Genomic DNA, 10,074 nt, shown 5'->3' with positions numbered 1-10,074 from the left:
AAAAACAGAAAAGCAAATGGAGGATAATTAGCGTAGCTGCTGTTCATAACATTAAGCAAAGATAGTCATGTGCAGTTGATCTGATATGAGATGCATTATGTGAACGCTTGGCTAAAGAGATGCGTCTTTAATCGAGATTTAAACTGGTGAGTGAGTCTGAGCCCCGAACATTATCAGGAAGGCTATTCCAGAGTTTCGGAGCCAAATGTGCAAACGCTCTCCCTCCTTTAGTGGACTTAGCTATCCTAGATACAACCAGAAGTCCAGAGTTTTGTGATCTTAAAGAGCGTGAAGGATTGTAGGGCGATAGAAGATCAGTTAAGTACACAGGAGCTAAACCATTTAGAGCCTTATAGGTCATTAGCAATACTTTATAATCGATACGGAACTTAATGGGTAACCAGTGTAGAGATGATAAAATTGGTGTTATATGATCATATTTTCTTGACCTGGTAAGAACTCTAGCAGCTGCATTTTGTACTAATTGTAGCTTTTTTATTGAGGAAGCAGGACAACCAGCTAATAATGCATTACAGTAATCTAGTCGAGACGTCATGAAAGCATGAACTAACTTTTCTGCATCAGAAATAGATAATATATTCCGTATCTTAGCGATGTTTCTGAGGTGGAAGAAGGCTGTTTTTGTAACATATGAAATATGATTTTCAATGGACAAGTTGCTGTCTAATATAACTGTAGAGGATGGAGTAACAAATGCAGATTGTAGTCTGAGAGATTCTGTGTACAGGTTTTTGGCCCAATAATTAATACTTCAGTCTTATCTGAATTTAATAGAAGAAAATTACTAGTCATCCAATGTTTTACTTCTTTAACACACTCTGTCAGGTTGGATAATTTAGAGATTTCATCTGGTTGTGTTGAAATATATAACTGAGTATCATCGGCATAGCAGTGGAAACTAATTCCATGTTTTCTTATAATATTGCCGAGTGGCAGCATGTAGATTGAAAATAGCAGAGGCAATATAGCAATATTAAAGGTTTAGCCATAACTGACCAAAGGAGAAAAGTTAGAATCACGTAATCTTGGTGCTATCTTATGCAAAAGAACTAAATGAATAGCTCTGAATAAAGTCGATCTATAAATAGGCGTCACTGTTAACACCACTGATCTTTACTGGATTGACCCATAAGGAAGGAGACACCAGTGACAATTTTCATGAGAAATGCATTTTACAAAATGGCTGCTGCAAGGTGTCAAACCACTTGTTGTCAGTCATGGCATACTCACTAAATTAAGTAATTTAAACCGTTTGTATTCTAGTTTTCCTTCACAATAAAGTAAGTCATCCCAGTGAGTTCAGCTAAAAGCTTCATATGAAATCATGAGATAATGAGAACATTTCTGATAACTGTGGACTTTCCATTGGCCTTTCTTCATTTATCTTCAAGAAACAGGAAAAGGGAAGTCAAGTGATGCTATCAGTGTGATTTTTATTTTTAAAATAAGAGATTGTTGTTAAACACCAGTGACACAACTCCAGAGGACCACTACTTTCATTATATGTATTTTATAATATTTATTCAGCATTTTGTTTGTTATGTCATTTACATCATATAGTTATGTATACATTATTGCATTTTAAATGGTAGAAAAACTGTTTCTGAGCTCAAAATAAAGCACTTTCCCTCTATATGATTCTTATAATTAATTAAAAAACAAATATTGCCACACTGATGCCTCAAGAAGGTCTAATTGTTCAAATAACATATTTTCATTTTAAAATATAAAGAAATTGTAATCCTTAAGTGTTTTTCAAGTCTAATATATAAGGCCAAAAGTGGACGTTTCTGTAGAATGAGCCTTATATTGATATTGTCAGCTCTCGTGAATTTTATGTGGTGTTTTGTTACACTGGAGAGTTCATGTCAGTAAGCATTAAAGGTCATAAAGCCAAATAAAATCTATCTGGCCATAGTTCAGAGTGCTGATTCTTTATGATGCAGTGTGATACAAAGTCCTGTTAAAGTCTATTCTTTCTCATTTGTACTCTACTGATCTTTGTGAAGCTTTTACAGTACAGTCCAAAAGTTTGGAACCACTAAGATTTTTAATGTTTTTAAAAGAAGTTTCGTCTGCTCACCAAGGCTACATTTATTTAATTAAAAATACAGTAAAAAACAGTAATATTGTGAAATATTATTACAATTTAAAATAACTGTTTTCTATTTGAATATATTTGACAAAGTAATTTATTCCTGTGATCAAAGCTGAATTTTCAGCATCATTACTCCAGTCTTCAGTGTCACATGATCCTTCAGAAATCATTCTAATATGCTGATCTGCTGCTCAAGAAACATTTAATGTGTACAATTGTACAAAATATTTGTGTACAATATTTTTTTCAGGATTATTTGATGAATAGAAAGTTCAAAAGAACAGTGTTTATCTGAAATCTAATCTTTTGTAACATTATAAATGTCTTTACTGCCACTTTTGATTGATTTAATGCATCCTTGCTGAATAAAAGTATTCATTTCTTTAATTTCTTTTCAAAAAAATAAAAATAAAAATTCTTACTGACCCCAAACTTTTGAACGGTAGTGTATAATGCTACAGAAGCTTTGTATTTCAGATAAATGCTGTTCTTTTGAACTTTCTATTCATCAAGGAATCCTGAAAAAAAAAGTACACAACTGTTTTCAACATTGAAAATAATCATAAATGTTTCTTGAGCAGCAAATCAGCATATTAGAATGATTTCTGAAGGATCATGTGACACTGAAGACTGGAGTAACGATGCTGAAAATTCAGCTTTGCATCACAGGAATAAATTACTTTGCCAAATATATTTAAATAGTACACAGTTATTTTAAATTGTAATAATATTTCACAATATTACTGTTTTTTTACTGTATTATTAATTAAATAAATGTAGCCTTGATGAGCAGACGAAACTTCTTTTAAAAACATTAAAAATCTTAGTGGTTCCAAACTTTTGGACTGTACTGTATGTCTTTTTTTAATAGAAAAATTGAAGATATTCATCAACAAATTTAGGTTGCTAAGCACCCAATATTCTGGTCAAATTTTAATTTCAACTCTTTTCATACAGATTTCTAAATCTATCTCTTGTCAGCTGGATCCTCTTCCAGTGTATTTGGTTAAAGCCGGCTTATCCTCTCTTTTGTCTTTAATCACTGATATTATACACTCTTGTTTCTACTGCTCCATCTTCACTCAAAGCTGCTGTGATCACTCCTGTACTTAAAGGATTAGTTCACTGTCAAATGAAAGTTAGCTCAAGATTTATTCACCCTCAAGCCATATTATATGACTTTCTTCTTTCTGATGAATCATAATCAGAGTTACAGTATATTAATAAATATCCTGACGCATCCGAGCTTTATAATGGCAGTGAACCGGATCAGTGAGTATGAGCTGAAGAAAGTGTCTCCATCCACATCCAAAAAAATTATCCATATTTAACAAGTTATGAAGTAAAATATCTAGCTTCCGCCTTCCGTATTCAACTTACGAAAAAAACGGAACTGGCGTTGCGTCAAGTTAAGCTTTTTCCATAAGTTGAATAGGGAAGGTGTAGGACGTAGAGTACATTTTTGAACTGTGAGAGTTTTACACTTTATTCGTAACTTGAATACGGAAGGCGGAAGCTAGATATTTTACTTCATAACTTGTTAAATATGGATTTATTTATTTATTTTTATACAAATGCATCGCTTTGCTTCAGAAGGCCTTTATTAAAGGGATAGTTCACCCAAAAATGAAAATTTGATGTTTATCTGCTTACCCGCAGCGCATCCAAGATGTAGGTGATTTTGTTTCTTCAGTAGAACACAAATGATGATTTTTAACTGCAACCGCTGCCGTCTGTCAGTCGTATAATGAAAGTCAGCGGGAACTTGGACTATAAGAGTAAATAAAACACGACAGACAAATCCAAATTAAACCCTGCGGCTCGTGACGACACATTGATGTCTTAAGACACGAAACAATCGGTTTGTATTTATATCATTTTTTACCTCTAAAACGCCACTATGTCCAACTGCGTTCAGCATTCGGTTAGTGAGGTCTGATCGCTCTCTGACAACGACAGTGATGTCTCGCGCATATACTTCAATGAGAGCGAGACATCATTGCCATTGTCAGAGCGCGATCAGACCTCACTAACCGAATGCTGAACGCAGTTGGACATAGTGGCGTTTTAGAGGTAAAAAATGATATAAATACTGTTCGGTTTCTCACACAAACTGATCGTTTCTTGTCTTAGGACATCAATGTGTCGTCATGAGCCGCAGGGTTTAATTTGGATTTGTCTAAGCAAGTTTTATTTACTCTTATTGTAGAAGTTCCCATCCACTAGCATTATTTGACTGACAGACGACAACGGTTGGAGTTAAAAATCATCATTTGTGTTCTACTGAAGAAACGAAGTCACCTACATCTTGGATGCGCTGGGGGTAAGCAGATAAACATCAAATTTTCATTTTTGGGTGAACTATCTCTTTAACCCCTGGAGCCGTGTGGAGCATGTTTATGATGGATGATCTCTTCAGCTCATACTCATCGATCCACTCACTGCCATTATAAAGCTTGGATTTGTCAGGATATTTATTAATAGAACTCTGATTGTGAAGTCATATACACCTGGCTTGAGGGTGAGTAAAGCTTGGGGTAATTTTCATTTGAAAGTGAACTAATCCTTTAAGAAACCAGGGACTGATTCAAGTAACTTTGTTTATTTTCGCCCCATTTCAAATCTTTTCGTTTAAATAATTGGAAAGGGTTGTGGCAGCCCAGGCACATGATCATCTTTCTGATGATAGTCTGTCTGAGCAGTTTCAATCTGGTTCAGTGTTGCCAGATTGGAAATGTCCAATTATCGTACCAGAAGCTCAAAATTATCGTATTTGGAAGAAAATTATTGTACACGACTTTTTAGTATAGGTAAATGTACTAAATTAATAACTAATGATTTTTACAACGGAAAGAATCAATACTGAACTAACTTAAGCTGGACAATCACACTTTTTTTGCTGCTGTACAGCCAAAATTATGTTCCTATCTATCTCCATAAAGCTATACTTTAACACAATCTGCATTGTAAAAAGAGCTGTATAAATGGTGACATGAGAGTCAAACGTACAGAATACAGCTATTTATCTATAGACCAACAACTTTTTGACATGAACTGTAAATTACCACAATACATAAATAATTATTAGGCGTGCCTTAGTGGGAAACAACTGACCTAAGCGCCACGGCAGAAACGTTAACTTGGCCTGCGTCTCAATGTGCATACTATCCATCTTAAATAGTATGTGACATTAGTCATTTTCAATACTATTTCAGGCAGATAGGGTGGACATTGGGATGCAGGGTTGAGCTTGTGAGAGAGATTCATTCTCCACAGTGATTGGCCTGAGAAGACGTATCATGAGATGAGATGGAAGACGAGCCTAACAAAGTTCACGTTAGGATCCACACAGCTAGATCAATGAGCCGATTATAACAACCATTAGTTTAAGTGTCACAAAATACTGAAATTATCATACATTATGGGATTTTTTTCATTATTGATCGTACAGAGGTCAAATTATCGTACAAATACGATAATTATCGTACGTCTGGCAACACTGATCTGGTTTCCATTCATATCTTAGTGTTGAGACTACATTAGTTTAGATTTCCAAGGATTTATTGTTAGCTGGTGATCCAGGATTCCTTCCTATACTTCTACTGCAGCATTCGATACTCACATAGTATTCTGTTGGAGTCTATTGGAATCACGGACACTGTCTTGACTTGTATTCAATCTTATCTTACAGGTCGTACTCAATTTGTGCAGCAGAAGCAGTTTACATCAAAGCCTTCACTTGTTACTGCTGGGGTTCCACAGGGCTCAGTATTGGGTCCTCTCTTATTTGGAGCACTTTTACCTCTTGGTAATATCTTTAGAAAATTTGGTATTCAGTTCCATTGTTATGCTGATGACACCCAACTTTAAAACCCACTTCCAAACCCACCTCTATTTGCCTCCATCTATCCTCTCAGATTGTGTAGCTGAGATTAAAAAGTGGTTTACTTCAAATCTTCTTAAACTAAATAGCACCAAAACAGAGATTCTTCTTGTTGGCTCAAAAACCAATCTGGCAAAGCCTAAATGTGTCTCAGTGAGTATTGATAACTTTCCAGTGTCTGTATCTCAACAGGTTAAAGTGTGGGTGTCATCTCATTTGAAGCACATATAAACAGTGTCACTCGCTCTGCATATTTTCGTCTGGCTTTCAGTAAAGAGCACAGCGATTCTTGTTCACGCTTTAGTCACTTCCCGGATTGATTATTGTAATGCCCTTTTTTATGGTGTGCCTTCAAATCTTCTTTATAAACTCCAGTACAGAATTCAGCTGCACAAATTATTATTTGCAGATTTCCTATAAATGAACACATTTCTCCTATATTACAGCACTTGCACTGGCTCACGGTCAAATATCGTATTGTTACTTCCTTCTTCTTACTTACAAAGCACTCAACAATCTTGCCCCTTCATATTTATCTGATCTTCTTCATATCTACACTCCTACTCACACTTTAAGATCATCTTCTGCACTCGCTCTTGTTCTTTCTTGATTTCGCACAACTTCTATGGGGTCCCGAGCCTGCAGTCATTTATGAAACCCGTTACCACAGGATGTGCGAAAGTCTTCTCGTTTTTAAATCTCGCCTTAAGACCCATCTTTTTAGGAAGGCTTTTGTGTGATTGCTTTTATGTTTGTCTCAAGCCTGTGTTGGTTGTAATAATGATTAATTGTTGTTTATTGTTGATTTTTAATTGCACACACGATCAACATCCCCTTACATGGGAACGTTATTAAGGGCCCTTCCTTTAGGCCCCGCACAATCAAGATTTTGTGCAAAGAGGTGAATTATTAGAGCCTCATTTCTGAAATGTATGGCTATTGCAATGTTTGTAAAACTAGAGGGAACACAGACATCAGTGCTTCAGTTTATTAGTTGTACACAAATGTACCAAAAAAGTGTCCTAAAAAGTGAAGCCAAAGCGTCTCAATCGCCCCCAGGTGGCTGGATGCGGTATAGGTCACATACTCTACCTTCTCCATGTAATGTTAAGGGACAAACTAAACAGTCAAAGGGGCCTTTTTCATAGACTGTGATGGACATCTGCATTGCAAATCCTGCAAAGTTTTTTTTTTTTTTTAAAAAAAAATGTATAACACCATTCTTTGTATTATATTAGCTTTGCATAAAAAAAAAAAAAAAAAAGTTACGCTGCTGTGAGGGTGTTTGTAATACAGCAGCTGTGGGAGTGACGGTCAAACTGACATATTTCTCTCTTCTGACTGCTGTTATCAGTCTCTCTCAATTTTCTTCCTCTTTTGAAAGTTGAAACTGCTGTATGTTATTTTATTGAGCAAGTGCGGTCAAAACTAGATAAGGGTGGGGTTGTGGGTGCGGTGTTCCTTGATTTACAAAAAAGCATCCGATACGTTAAATCATATCTTATTATCTAAATTATTACATTTTAACTTTTCTGTAGAAATAATGCAATGGATTGAGTCTTATCTTACATCAAGGAAACAATGCACCTGGATCAAAACACATTTAACTTCTACAAGACACTGTTCTACAGGGGTACCTCAGGGGTCTATACTAGGACCCCTCCAGATGTTTGTCCTGATGTATTTATTCAGATGTACTCAGATGATACTGTGATTTATGTACATGATAAAACAAATGAACAGGTACCACAAAAATTATCTGTTGTCATTACCAAAATCTCAGATTGGCTTAATCAGTGTTGTTTATCGTTAAATGTTCAGAAAACTGCCTGTATGTATTTTAAGATTAGAAAGAAGGAGGAGATCCAACCAGATATATGAATGGTGAAAAATTACAAATTGTGTCGGATTTTAAATATCTTGGTTATCTTAGACACCCATTTAACATTTGAAAAGCATGTCAAAAAAATAGTCTGCGCAGTGACACCTCAACTTAGAAATGTTTAAATTATACGGAGTCAACTTTCAACAGAAGCTACGAGACTTTTTTTTGCATTTTTTGATCTTTTCTCATTTTTCTTATTGCATAACTTCATGGTCACAAGCAGGAAAATCTACTCTTAAATCTTACATACCTTATATAAGCGTGCTATAAAAGTATTTGATAAGAAATCTGACAGATATCATCATTGTCTTATAATATAACAACTTTATTTTTTACAATTGTTGTTTAATGTATGAAATCGTTAGTGATCTCGCACCTTCACCCTTAAAGGATTAGTCCACTTTTAAATAAACTTTTCCTGATAATTTACTCACCTCCATGTCATCCAAGATGTTCATGTCTTTCTTTCTTCAATCGAAAAGAAATTAAGGTTTTTGATGAAAACATTCCAGGATTATTCTCCTTATAATGGACTTCAATGGGCACCAAACAGTTGAAGGTCAAAATTAGTTTCAGTGCAGCTTCAAATTGTTCTACATGATCCCAGATGAGAAATAAGGGTCTTATCTAGTGAAACCATCACTCATTTTCTGAAAAAAAAAAGAAAATTATATAAGTTTTAATCATAAATGCTCATCTTGAACTAGCTCTCTTCTTCTTCTCTATTTGAATTCCAGCAGTGTAGACACTGCTAAGCGTATTACTGCCCTCCACAGGTCAAAGTTTTGAACTAATTTTTATATGCAATATGCTAGTTCAATAGTATATAACAATTAGTTCAAACTTTGACCTGTGGAGGGCAGTAATACACTTAGCAGTGTCTACAACTGCTGGAATTCAAATAGAGAAGAAGAAGAGAGCTAGTTCAAGATGAGCATTTATGATTAAAACTTATATAATTTTCAATTTTTTTCTCATCTGGGATCGTGTTGAACAATTTGAAGCTGCAGTGAAACTAATTTTGACCTTCAACTGTTTGGTGCCCATTGAAGTCCACTATAAGGATAATAATCCTGGAATGTTTTCATGAAAAACCTTAATTTCTTTTCGACTAAAGAAAGAAAGACATGAACATCTTGGATGACATGTGGGTGAGTAAATTATCAAGAAAAGTTTATTTAAATGTGGACTAATCCTTTAAAGGCATTTGTCTCTTTGCGTACTGATAATATAAGACAAACAAGAGCTTCATTTTAGCACATTTTAGAATCACTTTTTCTGTAAAAGCTGTTAATAACTGGAATAATTTACCAATTAACATTAGACAGTGTACTACCTTTGTGCAGTTAAAGATAAGTCAGGTTTGTGATCATTGATTATATAATGTAATATGGATTTTTTTCTCTGCTATTGTAGTTTATATTGTTAAGTGATGGGTTATATGTTATATATTTTGTATTTGTGGGGGTATTTTATTGTAGGTCTATATATTTTTATATCGATAATTTGGTTCTAGCTTACTCCTGCCCAAGGACAGCAGATTAAATTTAGCTCTGTAGCTCATTCTGGGGCAGTATTTTTTTACTGTCCATTGTCCCTGTCAAATAAAGAATAAAATAAAGTTGTGAACACTATTGTGGAGTTTTTCCTTTTGCGATTTAAAAAATGGGAACAACAAAAAATATATTTAATGTAGTCTCTTACAACAACACTTATGTTTAGACGTCGCCGGAAGTAAATTTACCCTGCGATGCCGAGCGCAGGAAAAAGTGTGAAAAAGTTTTATTACATGTCAAGTATTTTTTCCCCCAAAAGATGGTTTCTGTTATTTTAGACAGTTATCATCACACTGATGTTAAAGTGTTCGGCGTTCGCTCTTTAAATGTTTATTTTTAGTTAGTTAGTTATTTGATGCTATAAAAAAGTGGGTTTTGACGCCATTATTGACAGCTTCTCTGAGCAAAGTCATCACTGAAGCACCAACTGACTTTTTCTGGATCTTCGGGAGGAGATTGGAGCTTTAACTTTAATTTCTACATTTCCAGAACTGTTTATTTCACACCGACATAATGAGTTGTTCTGCAATATTAACCGATTCTGCGGGACCTTGATATCGTGGCGCTCACTACTGCACAGACATGCTTTTATTGCTTAAAAAGCTGGCATACACTGTCAGCCACAATATTA

The sequence above is a fragment of the Megalobrama amblycephala genome, linkage group LG10, assembly GCF_018812025.1.
Source record: "Megalobrama amblycephala isolate DHTTF-2021 linkage group LG10, ASM1881202v1, whole genome shotgun sequence".
Lineage (NCBI taxonomy): Eukaryota > Metazoa > Chordata > Actinopteri > Cypriniformes > Xenocyprididae > Megalobrama > Megalobrama amblycephala.
This window is presented reverse-complemented; position numbering follows the sequence as displayed.